General features: G+C 37.9%; 1 protein-coding gene across 1 annotated transcript in view; it reads left to right on the top strand.

Moving 5' to 3' along the window:
- The window catches only part of ZBTB20 (zinc finger and BTB domain containing 20), an 851,623-nt gene that overhangs the window by 453 nt on the left and 832,535 nt on the right, over positions 1–18,635 (top strand). The window lies entirely within an intron of this gene.

The raw sequence follows: 18,635 nt of genomic DNA, 5'->3' as shown, positions 1-18,635 counted from the left end.
GCGCGCCCCTTCCCCCGGGCGCCCCGCCTCGCTCCCCCTTCTCTAGGCGCCCCTCCTCGCGCCGGGCTGAGGCGGCGGCCTCGCCCGACCCCGCGCGGAGGGAGGGACCGCGGGAGGGTCCTGGGTCCTAGGAGCGGGCGGGGCGTCCCGCAGCTGGAAACGAGTCTTCTGCCTTCTTCTCTCTATTCCCCGCGCCTGGAGTTGCCGCTTCCAAGAAGAGGAGCTGAGGGGGACTAGCCTGGGCTCAGGAGCTACTAGAGGCGCCCGCTTGTCTTCCGCCCCCTCCCTTCTCGCCCTCCCCCCGCTTGCCGTGGCTCTGGCGGTCTCTGGAGCGTCTTCTGAGAACTGGGGGGCGGGAGGGGTCCTGGCCCCAGAGTCGCTGGACGCCCCTCCAGACGCCCGAGCTACCGGCCGCCGCCTGCTTCGCTGCTACGACTCTAGAGGAGGGGGCTTGGGAAGGGAAGACACTCCTTTCCTTCTTTCTCTCCTCCTGTGGGCCCCCGTGGAAACATTAAAAAGAAAAAAAAATGCTTACGGTTTTCAATAGCCGAGAGAAACGGTTGGAAGCTTTTTAAAAGTTTGAAAGAAATGCACTGTTTTACATTGTTTAATGCATTACTATCCGTGTGGCATTCTGGTCTTTTCCCACCACCCGCCCCACGCCCCGCCCCTCTTGAAGCTGTTATCCTTTTTAAGGATGCTGAAGAGGCAGGAGGCAGGGATTTTCTAAAAGTTCTATTGATAAACACACTTGCACAAACATATGCTAGGCACACAAACTATAAACATGAGCGGAAAACACAATATGGCGTACAGCTACCCTACCTAGCGCGGTAATCCGCTGATCTCTTAAGGCAGCCCAGTTGAATGGGGTCAGTAGCAGGATGACAGTTCTCCAATAAAAATCTGAATGAATCAGGAAGTAATTTAGAAGCAGCCGGTGGGTTAAGTACTGTCTTCAAAATCAGCATTGGCCCAAGATAAGTTGAATTTGTTAATGTTCTAGACTTGTGAAAATTGTCTCAGCTGCTTAGCATTAGAAAAACCGAAATGTTGCTCAAGTGGAGTTTTCTTATCCTGTGGTCATGTGCAAATTTCAGCCAAGAAAATGAACAGAGAACAATGTTTCCAAGCAAACTCTGTTCTAAAGTTACTGTTGTTGGTATTGAAAGTTTTAAAACATGAATTATGACTGCTTTGTAAAAAAACTTCTCCAGCTTTACACATTAAATAATCTGTTATAATTGTGCATGCGTGCAACAAATTCATAAATGACTTTCCTATCTGTTGCTCCTAATACCATACACCCTTCGCTATCACTTGGGAATAGTTAAAATAAACCCTTCCACCCCACCACACCCCCACGTATAAATTTGATCAGTCCAATTTTGACTAAGTCCTGCATTTCCCTTGTTTGTAGGAAAGAACCACAGCAACAGTTTACGTTATTTTTTTAAATGCCCTTGTTGCTCTTTGTCATTCTTAATCAGAGTGTATCGATTGCACATATAGTACATGGTAATACCATTCATTGTGTCTTCTTGGGAGTAGTCTTGAGAAACTTTGAAGTTGCCCTTGAAGAACTGCTGATGTTACTCATTGTTTAGCTGTCAAGGCTTAAGAATACATGGTGCTCAAATAAACAGATGAGAAGAAAAAAAGTGAGTTTTCTAGAAATATAATTAGCTGCCCAGTGAGTTTAGCAGTTGGGTATTTTGGGCTTTGTAAAATCAGATATCATAGACCAGGGGAATAAAGGCCATTTGCTTATGAAGATCAGGTGACAAGTTAACTGGCTACAGCCTCCAAAGCAATACGCCCTTTCATGGTGAGATCCCAGTTTTAACAGACTGAAGAAAGAAGTTTAAAAATTGTCAAATTTTATCCAGTTTTAGGAAGAAGTTTTTGTGCTTACCTGTTTAGTTCATTTAAGGTGCCAGTATTTTAAAATTCTTACTATACCAAGAAAATAGGTAGTTAATGCGTATACTAGCTACTAGTAAGTGGCTACTGAAAGACTATGCGTTTAAGTGGCTACTGAAAGACTATGAGTTTAAATGGATTACTAGAGGAAAGAACGATTTACATGTGAGGGTTATAATTTTGGTGTGTGTGTATGGTGGGAGGAAGAGGGACGTTGTTCAGAACTACTGTTAATGTGATGCCAGTGTCGGAAGTGGTCAGCAAGTTTTTGAGGTTCACAAATATCCAGCTACTCTTGTTGTCAAATTAATATAACTTTTATTACTCCATATAGGAATAAAGTCCAAAGGTGGGGGAACATTTTAAATGAATTACTTTTATCTCAGTAGTCAGTCTTCAGGGACTTACTTGGTGGCTCAGACAGTAAAGAATCTGCCTGCAATGCAGGCGACCCTAGTTCGATCCCTGGGTCAGGAAGATCCCCTGTAGAAGGGACTGGCAACCTACTCTAGTATTCTTGCCTGGAGAATTCCTTGGACAGAGGATCCTGGTGGGCTACAGTCCGTGGGGTCGCAGAGAGTTGGACACAACTGAGCCACTGACAGACACAGAGTCAGTCTTCAGGAGACTTTCCAACCAAATTGGAATTCCCAGAAAAAAATTAGGTCATTTCAGAAGATTAATAAAAGATACAACTAAGTTCCTGTAGAAGGATCTAAAATTTATAAATGAATTATAACTTATTCCAGATATTTTACAATAAATGATAAGAGATTCTTCAAAACATTTGGAATATAGAAGTGTAGCTTAATGGGCTCTAACTTATTCTCTGAAATAATTTGTTTCTGAAATGGATATTTAAATTCATCTAACTGTTCTGGACATTGTTCTAGACACTTGGGATGTGACAGTGAACAAGAAAAAAAAATTCTCTGCCCCTGTGGAGTTTTCATTGTAATGTCACATACACATCGTGTATTTAGATTACTAGAAGAAGGTTTTTTTGTATGAAACTTTAAAACCTAGCTGTTTTCTCATTTCAAGGATCAGGGAGGTGTTCATCAACTGCCAATGATAAGAAAGGAGGACTTTACAGTACTTTATTGCTGATTTGTACCTTTTGTTATTGTCATGAAACATTCTCCATACATTTCAGTAGATCTTTTTAACAGATAGGGTTTTATTTTTAAGCATGCCTTTGAAATAAATAAAATATTACTTTATATTAAAAAAAATCTGTGTCTTGGAATTTACTCTGAAATTCCTATGGAGCTTTTGTCGGCAAATTATGGTAAAACATAATCTAGAATATCTTAATTTTTTTAGTTTGTTTTAAGAATATGTCTGAAAAATCAAGTACCTAAATCTTTTTTTCAGTTGTGGTTTTTATCAAGAGAAGATGGAAATTTGTTGTAACTAATTTATAGGTGACTTTAAAGAGAGAAAAAGAGAGAGGCCTGCAAAAAAAATGCTTTGTTATTTAAACCTTTCCTTCAAACTACAAAAGCATTTGATTGGCACTTCTCTGATTTAATAGCCCATTTGTAATTCAAGAGGAACATTACAGAAGATTTTAGCATTACTTTAATCATTTAGTCTGTAGGTGTAAAAATCCTAGGTTTCTAATTGAAGGAAACTTGGTGCCTGGTTAAGGGAGTAGATTTAGCAGTGAGTTTGTTACTTCAAGTAGTGGGTGTCTCACTTTTCCAAAACCTAGTTCACAGTTCTCAAATAACAAGTTCTGATTTTCTTATTTTTCTCTAACACAGTGAATTTTATTTTGTTAGTCAAATATGAGTTCACACAATCCTACCTCCAGTTCTTCCGTTCCCTGCTGTGAGGAGCTTGACTTTCTTTACCTACACTAGATCTCTATGCTAATTTGTAGCAGTAATCAACTCTTCGAGAAAGAGTACATGTTAATACACTTCAGAGAACTTTGAGAGTGCCTGTGGCTATTTGAGTACAGAATCTGAAAGCTATCAATAGGAAGGAAGATTTAGGACAAAAAACAAGAGTGTAGCTAATAGAGCGTATTGTTTCAGCTGAAATCTTTTTTAGAAAGCAAAGAATGATTGATAGAATGTTAAAAATGAGGAACTTTTTCTAATTCTAGTAAAAGATAGTTGATCAATGTGTGTTTATGTGCATGTAACTATATATTTATATGTGATCAGTTTTTGAATAAAGATTTATTTCAGTCCTAGATAAATAATTCTAGTCCTGCCTTGTGGTAGGCATTCAAAGTTCCCAGGTGATTTTGTTGAACACACTTTGTTACCTACCAAAATTTTGCTCTGAGTAACAACGTAGTAAATTTTGTGTTAATTTTGGCTTAAAATTTATTTTTGAAACTTTTTTGCTTTGTTTTGGCCATACAGTACACGTGGCCTGTGGGATTTTATGTCTTAGTTCCCTGACCAGGGATTGAACCCGTACAGTGGAAGCAAGGAGTCTTTACCACTGAACTGCCAGGGAAGTGCCAAGGAAGTTTTTCAAAGCATGATTACTAAGCAGCACATAAAATGAATAAAATCTGAAGTGAAGAATTGTTCTAACCCTGGATTGACATAATGAGATAGTTGCAAGTTTGAAAAAGAATTATTTCATAGAGTAAAAGATAAAATCTTGACATCTGACAAATTTCAATAGTAATAAAATAATGACTAATTCTATTAATATTCATATTTTTAAGGTAAGTGCAAGTATGTCTACAGTGCATTTTAAGTCAAAATTTGGGGTGTTATTGGCTAGACACAGTCATTTCTTTGCCAGAGATACTAGGCTGTGTAAAGGCTAACCATCTGTCAAGTGATAGAGAGACAAAGAAAGGTTTAATATATACTAGCCTAAAATTTCCACAAACTTGTTTTGAATTGTATTGTCATTTTGTTTTGGCCTTCATATTCTGTGTTGAGTATGTACTGGGTCAGTCACCCCACTTTGTTTTATGAACAAACTATTCAAGGTCTAGATAAGGTTATTGTTGCAGCTGATCTGATCTCGAGGCAGGATAAAATATGTTTTGATTTTGTTTCAGTGTAATGATCAAAAGCTCACAAGTGGGCCACCCATTGGCAGTTATACAAGTGACTTCAAGCACACTTATTTTCACCCACCCATTCTGAATTTTGGGTGTCTTAATTCTTTTGCTTTATATATTGAAGCTTCATATTTCAAACCCATTCCTGAGCTATTGGGGGGGATGGGGAGAGTAGCAACAGGAATCCAGATTGCATGTTTTAGGTGCAATATGGTGAGATGTGAAACTGAAACAGCAGATTGGTGAGAAACTTTAGTTTCAAACAAATATAAACTCGTTTGTTTAGTGAAGTCATACACAAAACAGTAGTCTCTATTGACAGGGCAATTTTTTTTTTCCCGTAACTTCCATATCATGAAGTCACCATTGTTGTTTGGGCCAGCAGTCTGTTTCTGAGGTATCATGGAAGAAGAAGAAGCCCTAATATTGCTGATTGTAATGATATACTTAGATATGCCAGGCCGAGGAATTATTTATAGCAGTGCTAATTATATCAATAAAAATAGCAGTATTAATACTGTGACTGTCAAAATCCATTCTTGACAGTATGAGGTAAACAGAACTATAGTCAAACAAAGCAGGCAGCCTGTCTCTACTGTCAGCTCATGAACATACACTTCAGGAAAAATGCACACACAGTTTAGAGAATCAAGTAGACTGCTTTAATCTCTTTTTCAATTACTTTTGACCTTTTTAAAAAAATGTTTTCTTTTAAATAATAATAAACAATAATTATTTTCAATTATTCACACAATATTAAAACTCAGATTTTTAGTTTTGAAATTATTGGCAACCATTTTCTTACTGATATTTGTTTCTAGAGACTTATTTATTTATATATAACAGTGCTTTATAAATTATCAGAAATTCATTTTCTTTGTACTTCCATTTTGGGGATACAAATTAACATCACAAAAGGAACCTCAAACAATTTACAAAACGAAACAAACCCCATCACTACTATACATGTACACACAAACCAGTAAATCTTTGACTTCCTTTAGGCATTAAAAATATTTCTTACATGGTTTTGATTTAAGAAAGGGTATACATTTTGTTTGTAATTGATATTCTAGTCAGTTTTTACAGATTTATGTTATTTTAAATTTATTTTCCAGGAATATAAAATCAAGGGGAAAGTCATTAAGTCCAACAGTTTTTAACTTGAGGGGACAACATCTAACTTATTGGCTAATCCCTCATATATTAATGTTGAATTATCTTTTTATTGCACTTTGTCAAAAATTTCAGATGTAGAGTTTGGAAAGATTGTTCTAGATCTAGTGCTGCAGCTAAGATCATACAGTTGTATGATCTTAGGCATGTTACATGATCTGTTTGGATCTCTACCTTCACTTCCTTCATCTTCACGGTCTCTTTCTGTTCTGTGAGTGTGGTTTTTTGATACTTGAATCTTTATTTATCTTCAGGTAATGTGACTAGATGTGATGTGCAGAGGGGCACAGAAAAGAGTATATGTAAAATATTTGTCTTTGCATTTTACTTTCAGCCCTGGATAAAAGTTTCATTTTAATGATACTTGCTTTTAAACATAGTATAGTAGTACAAGTTTAAGAGCCACAATATTAAGTACTGATAATCTTTTATAGTTGGTAACTATAATAAGTCTATTAGTTTACATAAATTTTTACCAGCTCACCTTCACTCAAGTAGATATATTGGTAATATAATTTATAAACATGATTCTTTGCATTTCACTCTGTATAAGTTGCTTAAGTGGAGAAAGGTAATAACAAAATTATCTCAGAGTCATTTTCTAATTCTGTAAAATATATGGATAGATATATTTGAAGAAAGAAGATTAACTTGGTTTTTGTGCTATTTTAAAGTAAACCATAAATAAACTGAGTAATGAGGGGCCATCTCCATATAGACCTTATAAAACTGGTAATTCTTAACTGCTGCATTTGATCTTTGATTCTACATTGTACCCACCCAGGGATAGATTTACACAGGAAGGACAGTAAGATAGACTAAGGAAGTTGACTCTATTTTGATGAAGAATAGTGGGAAGAACTTGTGTTAGAAAAGCCTTTGCAACTATTCTGCTGTCATATACAGAAACAAATTGCACACAATTTTTGTGTACCTACTTGTAGGTATTTGTTTAATGATGACCTTAAAGTTTTCATTTAGAATTTCATTCTCAGTTTCTTTTTGATTGACTCAAGCTCCTTTGGCTAGTCTGAGTGTTAGTGAGAGGCTCAAAACCATCAAACCCTTTACCTGTTCACAAATGGAAGCAGCTATCTGGAGAAAGCTATATAATTCTTGGTTCACCTCCCTCTCATACACCTATCCATAACTCTTGATATTCTTGGTACTGCTCTTAACATTTTATAAATTACCTAATAGAATATACAATAAACTCAACAATGTATTAGGCAATGCTAAGCCATTTGGGGGGGCTTCCCCAGTAGCTTAGCAGTAGAGAATCCACCACAGTGCAGGAGACACAGGAGATGCGGGTTCAATCTTGGGTTGGGAAGATCTCCTGGAGGAGTGCATGGTAACCCACTCTAGTATTCTTGCCTGGAGAATCCCCTGGACAAATAGGAGCCTGGTGGGCTACATAGGGTTGCAAAGAGTTGGACACAACTGAAGCAAATGAACACCCAAGCTATTTGGGAGAAATGAAAAAATTTAAATCAACCATAGTGCAGAAAAGGTAATATGAATACTTCAATGCATGCAAATAAGGGGGAAAATGAGAGATATTTAGAAAGGAGGCTTATAATAGAAGTTAACTGAAACCCAGCCCATGTACTGAGGAATTAATGTAGACCCTTTCCTAATGGCATTGGTACCAAAAATACTAGCAAGCTTATTGATTGTATGCATAGTGAGAAGAAAACAAAATACATTCTGTTCTTGTACTAAACAATGATAACAATAACAACTACAGTAGCCAACATTTATGAGCACTTACTCGGTACCAGACATTGGATATATCTGCATATTTTGAGAGAGACACTGTTGTTATGTCATTTTTAAAGATAAACTAAAGCTCAGGAAGGTTAAGTAACTTCTTAAAAGTCACAGAATATAGCAGGTGGAAATGCAAACTCAAGTCCAACTCCAGAAAAGGTCTTAATCACTCCTCATGCCCCTCATGGGACCATTTTCACTGAATACCCACCCTGATTAGTACTGGTAATTTTATTTCAAGAAAGACATAGTGGATTTGGAGAAGGTTCCAGAGAAGGGCACAATGTGAAAGAGCTGTAAGTGGGAGGAATGTTTGCTGTGCTAAAGTTTGTTTTTAAATTAACTTCAGTCTAGAAGTACAGATCCTGAGAGGGAGTTTGTCTGAAGGTTTTAACAGTGGATAGACCGGGTGGCTGCTGCCTGATTTGTTCGGATGCAGCATTGGAGCTGGGTAACATATAAAAGCAGATGGAAGAAAATGAGTAGGAGCAGGTCAAAGGAAACATTAGACACTGGGAGTACTGGGAAGGCAGAGGTCAAAAAGGAGACCTCAATCGAACAGGTTGAGGAACCAAGAACTGGGATCATACGGAAAATAAGGGTGACGCAGAATAGAAACATATTGAAAACTTTGGTCAATCCTACTGACTTTGGAAGGCACCAATGTTTTTGTTGTTTGAACCCCTATATATGTTTCAGAACCAACAACTGGCTTAAATAGGGGCCACCTAGAGTTTGGGATACAAAGGCTGCTATGGTTTTGGCACAAAAAGCATGATCATCAATATTAACTTAAAATTAGCCAGTAAATTTAGATGCATTACCAAGAAATGCAATTTAGCACAAAAGCTTATAGGGTAAATCTGAGAATAGCTGTCATGTATTGAGTACCTACCATGTGCCCCTCAATTCTGAAATCACTATTTCTGAAGGGCATTTATAGTACAAGTTTTTGTCTGCTGTCCAGTTTTTAAATATGAGAAAACACCTGTTAGCTTTGCTGAGGATTTGATGAGTAAAACAAATTAAATTATAGCCTAATTTTACTTCATTTCATTTTGTAATTTAGCTTATGATGTCTCCTCTTCCCATATTCATGGAGCCTGGCTCTAGCAGACTTAAGGTGGAATAGAGTCTAGACTCCTCTAAGTAACAGTAACTTTTCCTTCATTTGTTTCTATACCAAGTTGCTATACCAAAAGAAAGGTTTAATTTTATTTGATAGGATGAATGCATTTCTATTGGAATAATAGGTTCAAATGATCAGTGCAGGCAAAGTTAATATACATGAGTTTGGATTATATTTATGATTGCCCACATGAGTTAGTGAAAAGGGAATTATATAAACTTTTACGGTGATGTTTTTTAATTTAAAATAATTTTAATGACACCAAACCAAATACAGGTAGGTATACCTGAATGCATACTCACCCTTTTTCTACAAGGCACTGGAGACTTCAAACGTTTTTAAGAGGTAATATTCATTGTTGAGCTATATTACATATATATGGTGGTGCAGACTCAATGAATAATGGAAGAGCTACACTATCACATATGTGTCTTTAGTTTTCCTTAAGACAATATCTCTGATATTTTCTTCAGACTCATTTCTAGTGCATTAAGAAATATACTACAATATGCATTTGTACATCCAGTTTATGTGTGACATCTTTCCCCTTCAAGTTTATTGTCATTGGTACTCTTTTGTTCTTGTTCTTTTGACATCCTGTAGTACCTAGTCTTTTCAACAACTATGTTGTTTGCATCTTACTTTCCCTTTATATTATCTGACCCTTAGAGAAATACCTTTGAAAATTCAGCCTCTCAGTAATCTTTCTTCTAGCAAAGGTTTGAGAACAAGGCAATATTATGATGAAGGGGTGATTTGAGCTGAAAAATGAACAGGATTCCAGACCTTTCTGATTCAGGTATTTCAGCAGTTGTTATAAAGTGAATTGCCAGAGTGTATAAAACCCCCAAATAAATGATTGTTCTTTTTCTGTAATTTCATGTCATGTATTCCTCTGTTTCTATTATTTGTGTAATGATCAATTTTATTATGCAGAATTGGATGCATCCATTCTTTGACATTCATCACCTGGAACGATAGCATTCACATTTATACTACACTGAATTGCAGATCCTTAAGGGCAGTACCATATTTTATTAATCTGTGAAGCCTTCGTGCTTAGCACAGTCCCTGGCACATTGGAGGATTCAATGTTGATTAGACTCTTTCGTAACTTTCCTGAAAGATTACCTTGATCCTTGCTTACCAGGCTATCATTCCTTATTTTCTGTTGACTGGTTCAAATTTAGCATTGTTCCAGTTGTTATTACCTAATATAGTCTTTCTCTGTACTTTTCTAAGACCCAAATATTTTTACACATGCACATGCTTTTCTATCGTTTTAGATACTTAATGAAATTCTGTCATGGCAGAAGTTCCAGTAAAAAATTGTATTTACCGTGATTCAGAAAAGAAATATATCAGATATGGCCCATCAATGGTAAAGCAAATCTACTACAATCAATTCAGGATATTGTATTGAATAGAGTACACAGAATTACATTACCTAGTGATTCAAGGATGAAATCCAAATTTCATATCCTATATGATTCCTATCTGGATAGTAGAACAAACAGTCCAGAGTATTTTTTTGCACTTAATAGATTGTAATGAGATTTTTAGCATTATATATGAGCTTCCTAATTCTTAAAAAAACATAAGCTCATAAAATTTCACACACTTACAGAACAGAGCTTTAGATTATTTTACCTTATTATGTTTAGAAGTCTAGTCCAGTGAAACACTTTAATGTTCTTGATGTTATATCCTTAGCTCTCCTAGAAAGCAAAAAAGGTAATTGGGCTATGAACAATATGGAGGGTAGTGTCATATAAGCCACTGTGTAGGATGGATGTTTAATTCCTATATAACAACTGACCTGCTTTTTCTTGTTTATAAGACTTGCTAGTTGGACAGTAGGAGACTTAACATGACTGGCCGAAGTTGTAGTTTGTCTTTCTACTAACTGAAACAGCAGCACATTGATTTGTTGTTTCCAAAACAAAAGATAATTATGTCCTAGAATAATTAAAACTGGGATTTCATTAAAGTGTACTTCGAATGATTAATAGCTGTAGTGTTTTTTTTTTTTGAATTTGTACCTAAGAACATAAAGAGAGCTTATTGCCATTTTTATATATTCAAGAGTGTACTTTGTGAGAGAAGTATTGATTCTTGGGAATAATTATAACAAAGTCCCAGATAACTCCAGATTCATATGTGCCCCCCACCCCGTGCCACCAGTATTTTTAAAATTAAGGATTCAGAGAACAACTTGACCTAGGTATGGCAATTTTCTCCTTCACTTCCAGTTCCTGACTTTTGGTATCAAATCCCTGCTGAGATCTATGAACAATTGCCATGACACCTGGGACAGAGAAAAACTGCTTTGAAGGTTTTCTTCCTTCAGCTGGGCAAGCAACTAGAGAACAGTACTGGAGTTCAGGGATAAAGATCAGGAAACAGTAGACACTGTAACCAAGAGTTTGGGCTTCAGAGGCCTGTGAACCACAATGAGAAAAGGTTAATTTTTGCCTGTTTTATATATCCAAGTCTCTCCAGCTATCTAAAAAGTCAAAGTAGCTGAGTGCACTGGCTGAGTTTTCTCTGTCCCGGAGGCTGAAAGAAAATTCAGAAACAAGGCAACAGTGATCTACCTCCTCATGACCTGGCAGGGAATTGGTAGACTGTCTACATTTCTTTCCTCCGAGTGTTAACACTTTTGCCATTTAAGATACTCCAACAACCAAATCAGAGCTCCAGTGAGATATCAATAAAAAATAATCCTTTTTAAAAGGACCTAATAGTAAGGGAGAGAGGAAGATCAGGCAGGAAAATTAAGAGCACATACTCTAAGCAACTAGTAATGTTGGCAAAAATAAATGAAACCTGAATTTTGAAATATAGCAAGAGCACTTAAGGAAATACAAATACAGATCAAAGAAGAATTTCAGATACTAAGACAAACATATCTCAGTGAGCTACTTGGTGGAAAAATCAGGAGAGAATGTGATCACTGTTGAAATGTGAATCAGTGAACTGAAAGACCAAGTATGAGGTATCAAAGTACATAGCACAAAAATAAAACATGATGAAAATCTTGATGAGACTCCAAGGATGAGTCTTGGAGGATAGTTTAGAAATCAAAATGTGAATAATAGGAATTACAGAGGGAGAAATAAGAACAGAAGGAGGAGAGGTATAATTAATAATAGAAGAAAATTTCTTTGTTTAAGAAATATCAGAGTCTGTGAATTGAAAGGGTTTATTGATTTATGGTCTTGATTGAAAGACAAGCCACACTTAGCATGTCCTGATAAAGGTTCTGAACTCTCAAATTGAAACATAAATTCCCAAGTAGGAAGAACAAGTTTCTCCTATACAGGGGTAAAATATTAAAGTATCATAGAACTTTGTATCTCTAACACAGGAAGCAAGAAGATAGTGGAATGACATTAATGGACTGCAAAAAGAGAAAGACTACATGCCAAGAATTTCAGTGCCCAGAAAGTTGTCATTTGCTAGTCAAGGTAAAAGAAATACATATAGGGAAAACTAAAAACTCAGAACATAGAATTATTATTCCTTATGCAAGACCTGAGAATAAATTATAAGCAAACAACAAATGAACCAGGGCATAGATTTCCAGATGAAAAGCAAAAGAAATAGTGGTGAACAATGAACATTTATTTATAATTGTGTGAGTGTGTGTTGTGTGTATAATTTCATTTAAGAGATAAAGATAGATGGCTTGTTGTTGCTCAGTCTCCCAGTTGTGTCTGACTCCGCGATCCCATGGACTGTAGCATGCCAGGCCTCCTTGTCCCTCACCATCTCCCGAAGTTTGCCCAAGTTCATGTCCATTGCATCAGTGATACCATCCAGCCATCTCATCTGCTGACGCCCTCTTCTCCCTCAATCTTTCCCAGCATCAGGGACTTCTCCAGTGAGTTGGCAGTTGTATCAGGTGACCAAAACACTGAGCTTCAGCATCAGTCCTTCCAGTGAATATTCAGGGTTGATCTCCCTTAAGATTGACTGGTTTGATCGCCTTGCTCTCCAGCGGACTTTCAGGAGCCTTCTCCAGCACCACAGTTCAAAGACATCAGTTCTTTGGCATTCTGCCTTTATGATGCAGCTCTCACAACCGTATGTGACCACTGGGAAGACCATAGCCTTGACTATACGGACCTTTGTTGGCAGAGTAATGTCTCTGCTTTTCAACACATTGTCTAGGTTTGTCATACTTTTCCTGCCAAGAAGCAATTGTCTTCTGATTTCATGGCTGCAGTCACCATCTGCAGTGATTTTAGAGCCCAAGAAGAGAAAATCTGTCACTACTTCCACCTTTCCCCCTTTTATTTGCCATGAAGTAATGGGGCTGGATACCATAATCTTAGTTTTTTTAGTATTTTAGGCCAGCTTTTTCTCTCTCCTCCTTCACCCTCATCAAGAGGCTCTTTAGTTCCTCTTTGCTTTCTGCCATTTGAGTGGTATCATCTGCACCTCTGAGCTTGTTGATGTTTCTCCCACCTATCTTGATTCCAGCTTGTAATTCATCCAGCCCAGCATTTCTCATAATGTGCTCAGCGTATAGTTTAAATAAACAGGGTGACAACAGACAGCCCTGTCATACACCTCAATTCTGAACCAAACAGTTGTTCATAAAGGGTTCTAACTGTTGCTTCTTGACCCACATTAGATTCTCAGAAGATAAGTAAGATGGTCTGGTATCCCCATCTCTTTAAGAGCTTTCCACAGTTTGTTATCCACATAGTCAAAGGCTTTAGTGTAGTTGATGAAACAGAGGTAGATGTTTTTCAGAAATTCCTTTCCTTTCTCTATGATCGAATATGCCAGCGAATTTGATCTCTGTTTGGCAATTTGATCTCTGTTTCCTCTGCCTTTTCTAAACCTAGGTTGAACTTCAAGAAGTTCTTGGTTTTCATAATGCTGAAGCCTAGCTTGCAAGGTTTTAAGCATGACCTTACTAGCAAGGGAAATGAGTGCAATTGTTTGATGGTTACCCTTCTTGGGAATTACTAGATAATAGTAATGAAATAGACAATTTCAGGCTTTTGAAATAAGCATTGTATTTATATAAAGAAAATTTTTAATGTGCTAAACTGATAAAAACTTAATTGATGGAGTAAACAAGAGAAATGTAAAAAGAGGGTGAAAATGAGTGGTAGGAGATAAGAAGAAAGGAAATGAAGAGGAAAAAAAGCGAGGATATCCTGAACATGTTATTTATTTAGGAGAAAGAGTTGGGGAATAGAACCTCTTACTTAAGTAGAGAAAGGGAAGATTAGCATGATAGAACATCCTTTAGAACTTTCCTAGCAGCAAGGAAAAAAGAATGCAGAGCCACTTGTTTAAGCAAAAAAAAAAAAAAAAATCCAGAAAAGGGAACTAAGAGAACAACAATGTAGGATAAGAAATAAATATAATTGGAAGATACAATATTAAGCACATTGTTATATTTAATGTAATGGACTAAATTCTTCCATTAAAAAAGATGTTAGATTGAATTAAAAAGCCACTCAGATTTTATTACAAGAATACGTATGTCAAAATTATAAAGAAATGTTGTTTGTAAAGTGGTGAACATAAAAAATATCACAAATTCAAGCAAAAAGAAAATAGGAAAATGTAAGTTGACAGCATTGTTATCAAAAGGGGCACTATAAGGATAAAAGGCATAGTTCATGAAGAAAAAAACCACATAAATATGTATAGAGCATGTTTATTTATAGTAGACAAATACGTACAGAAAAAATATTGGAAAGATCTAGCCAGCTCTGTTAAACATCTGTGAACAACAATTAAGAGAAATGGAATAATATAACTCCAAAACAATATATTTATAGAATATGATATTATTTCAGTTTAGTTCAGTCGCTCAGTCGTTTCGACTCTCTGTGACCCCATGAACCGCAGCATGCCAGCCCTCCCTGTCCATCACCAACTCCTGGAGTGCACACAAACCCATGTCCTTTGAGTCGGTCATGTCATCCAACCATCTCATCCTCTGTTGTCCCCTTCTCCTCCTGCCCTCAATCTTTCCCAGCATCAGGGTCTTTTCCAATGAGTCAGCTCTTCGCATCAGGTGGCCAAAGTATTGGAGTTTCAGCTTCAGCATCAGTCCTTCCAATGAACACTCAGGACTGATCTCCTTTAGGATGGACTGGTTGGATCTCCTTGCAGTCCAAGGGACTCTCAAGAGTCTTCTCCCAACACCACAGTTCAAAAGCATCAATTCTTCGGCGCTCAGCGCTCTTCACAGTCCAACTCTCACATTCATACATGACCACTGGAAAAACCATAGCCTTGACTAGACGGACCTTTGCTGGCAAAGTAACGTCTCTGCTTTTTAATATGCTATGTAGCTTGGTCATAACTTTTCTTCCAAGGAGTAAGCCTCTTTTAATTTCATGGCTACAATCACCATCTGCAGTGATTTTGGAGCCCAGAAAAATAAAGTCTGACACTGTTTCCCCATCTATTTGCCATGAAGTAATGGGACTGGCGGATAGAAGGCAGTGGCACCCCACTCCAGTACTCTTGCCTGGAAAATCCCATGGACGGATGAGCCTGGTAGGCTGCAGTCCATGGTGTCGCTAAGAGTGGGACACGACTGAGCGACTTCACTTTCACTTTTCCCTTTAATGCATTGGAGAAGGAAATGGCAACCCACTCCAGTACTCTTGCCTAGAGAATCCCAGGGACGAGGGAGCCCGGTGGGCTGCTGTCTATGGGGTTGCACAGAGTCAGACACGACTGACGTGACTTAGCAGCAGCAGCAGCAGCAGCAATGCGACCGGATGCCATGATCTTAGTTTTCTGAATGTTGAGCTTTAAGCCAACTTTTTCAATTTCCTCTTTCACTTTCATCAAGAGGCTCTTTGGTTCTTCTTCACTTTCTGCCATAAGCGTGGTGTCATCTGCATATCTGAGGTTATTGATACTTCTCCTGGCAATCCTGATTCCAGCTTGTGCTTCCTCCAGCCCAGCATTTCTCATGATGTACTCTGCATGTAAGTTAAATAAGCAGAATGACAATATACAGCCTTGATGTACTCCTTTTCCTCTTTGGAACCAGTCTGTTGTTCCATGTCCTGTTCTAACTGTTGCTTCCTGACCTGCATACAGATCTCTCAAGAGGCAGGTCAGATGGTCTGGTATTCCCATCTCTTGAAGAATTTTCCACAGTTTATTGTGAGCCACACAGTCTAAGGCTTTGGCATAGTCAATAAAGGAGAAAGAGATATTTTTCTGGAACTCTCTTGCTTTTTCCATGATCCAGCAGATGTTGGCAATTTGATCTCTGGTTCCTCTGCTTTTTCTAAAACCAGCTTGAACATCTGGAAGTTTATGGTTCACGTATTGCTTAGGCCTGGCTTGGAGAATTTTAAGCATTACTTTACTAGCATGTGAGATGAGTGCAATTGTGCTGTAGTTTGAGCATTCTTTGGCATTGCCTTTCTTTGGGATTGGAATGAAAACTGACCTTTTCCAGTCCTGTGGCCACTGCTGAGTTTTCCAAATTTGCTGGCATATTGAGTGCACCACTTTCACAGCATCATCTTTCAGGATTTGAAAGAGCTCAACTGGAATTTCATCACCTCCACTAGCTTTGTTCGTAGTGATGCTTTGTAAGGCCCACTTGACTTCACATTCCTGATGTCTGGCTCTAGGTCAGTGATCACACTGTCGTGATTATCTGGGTCATGAAGATTTTTTTGTACAGTTCTTCTGTGTATTCTTGCCACCGCTTCTTAATACCTTCCACTTCTGTTAGGTCCCTACCATTTCTGTCCTTTATTGAGCCCATCTTTACATAAAATATTCTCTTGCTATCTCTAATTTTCTTGAAGAGATCTCTAGTCTTTCCCATTCTATTGTTTTCCACTATTTCTTTGCACTGATCACTGAAGAAGGCTTTCTTTTCTCTCTTTGCTATTCTTTGGAACTCTGCATTCAAATGGGTATATCTTTCCTTTTGTCCTTTGCTTTTCGCTTCTCTTCTTTTCACAGCTATATGTAAAGCCTCCTCAGACAGCCATTTTGCTTTTTTGCATTTCTTTTTCTTGGGGATGATCTTGATTCCTGTCTCCTCTCTCCTGACAGGAGGTTCTCCTGTCATGAACCTCTGTCCATAGTGCATCAAGCACTCTTTATCAGATCTAATCCCTTAAATCTATTTCTCACTTCCACTGTATAGTCATAAGGGATTTGATTTAGGTCATACCTGAATGGTCTAGTGGTTTTCTCCACTTTCTTCAATTTCAGTCTGAATTTAGCAATAAGGAGTTCATGATCTGAGCCACAGCCAGCTCCCAGTCTTGTTTTTGCTGACTGTATAGAGCTTCTCCATCTTTGGCTGCAAAGAATATAATCAATCTGATTTCGGTGTCGACCATCTGGTGATGTCCATGTGTAGAGTTTTCTCTTGTGTTGTTAGAAGACGGTGTTTGCTATGACCAGTGTGTGCTCTTGACAAAACTCTATTAGCCTTTGCCCTGATTCATTTGGTACTCCAAGGCCAAATTTGCCTGTTACTCCAGGTGTTTCTTGACTTCCTACTTTTGCATTCCAGTCCTCTATAATGGAAAGGACATCTTTTTGGGGTGTAAGTTCTAGAAGGTCTTGTAGGTCTTAATAGAACCATTCAACTTCAGCTTCTTCAGCGTTACTGGTTGGGGCATAGGCTTGGATTACCGTGATATTGAATGGTTTGCTTTGGAAATGAGCAGAGGTTATTCTGTTGTTTTTGAGATTGCATCCAAGTACTGCATTTCGGGCTCTTTTATTGACTCTGATGGCTACTCCATTTTTTCTAAGGGATTCCTGCCAGCAGTAGTAGATATAATGGTCATCTGAGTTAAATTCACCCTTTCCAGTCCATCTTAGTTTGCTGATTCCTAGAATGTTGATGTGCACTCTTCTCATCTCCTGTTTGACCACTTCCAATTTGCCTTGATTCATCAGCCTAACATTCCAGGTTCCTATGCAATATTGCTTTTTACAGCATTGGACTTTGCTTCTATCACCAGTCCCATCCACAACTGCGTATTTTTTTGGCTTTAGCTCCATCCCTTCATTCTTTCTGGAGTTATTTCTCCACTGATCTCCAGTAGCATAGTGGGCACCTACGACCTGGGGAGTTCCTCTTTCAGTTCATCTTTTCATACTGTTCATGTGGTTCTCAAGGCAAGAATACTGAAGTGGTTTGCCACTGCCTTCTTTAAATATTTTTAAGTATCTCTGTGCTTAGTGACAAAACTATAAATTTTAGAAAGCAGAGATTTTGCAAGCACATCCTTTGATTATAAGTTAGTATTAGAATTTTGGAAGTTTCTATTAAGTGACAAAATTATTATTTAGAAATTAAAGAAAATGAGTTCATTTATATGAAATTTCCAAAATAGGCAAATGGTGCTAGTGGTAAAGAACCTGCCTGGCAATGTAGGACACATAGGAGACATGGGTCCTATCCCATGACCTATCCCTGGGTCCTATCCCATGACCTATCCTTGGGTCCTATCCCTGACCTATCCCTGGGTCAGGAAGATCCCCCGGAGGAGGGCAAGGCAACCCACTCCAGTATTCTTGCCTGGAAAATTGCTTGAACAGAGAAGCCTGGTGGGC

The sequence above is a fragment of the Bison bison genome, unplaced genomic scaffold, assembly GCF_000754665.1.
Source record: "Bison bison bison isolate TAMUID 2011002044 unplaced genomic scaffold, Bison_UMD1.0 scf7180017864215, whole genome shotgun sequence".
NCBI classification, from domain to species: Eukaryota; Metazoa; Chordata; class Mammalia; order Artiodactyla; family Bovidae; genus Bison; species Bison bison.
Note: the sequence above shows the minus strand (reverse complement) of the source record. Positions and strands in the feature narration are given on the sequence as shown.